Here is a 240-nt window from a genome sequence, read left to right as displayed (position 1 = left end):
CCGAGATTGCGGGTTCCGCGCATGCGCAGAGCGCGCCCCGGTGGGCGTGTGCGCCTTCGCCCAGCGGACACGGTTCCCTCGGTGTTTGGGGTCCGACTGCGCGCGTAGCGGATCCTGGGGCCGAAGGCGACCCCAAGTATCGAAGAAGCAGAGTCGCGATCTCCGGTCGTCGGGCCCCGTCCCACAGTCCCGGCGAGCCCATGTTGCCTGGGGGTCTTGGACCCGCCCGGCCGAGGTGGG

Source organism: Colobus angolensis, unplaced genomic scaffold (assembly GCF_000951035.1).
Source record: "Colobus angolensis palliatus isolate OR3802 unplaced genomic scaffold, Cang.pa_1.0 Scaffold32, whole genome shotgun sequence".
Lineage (NCBI taxonomy): Eukaryota > Metazoa > Chordata > Mammalia > Primates > Cercopithecidae > Colobus > Colobus angolensis.
Note: the sequence above shows the minus strand (reverse complement) of the source record.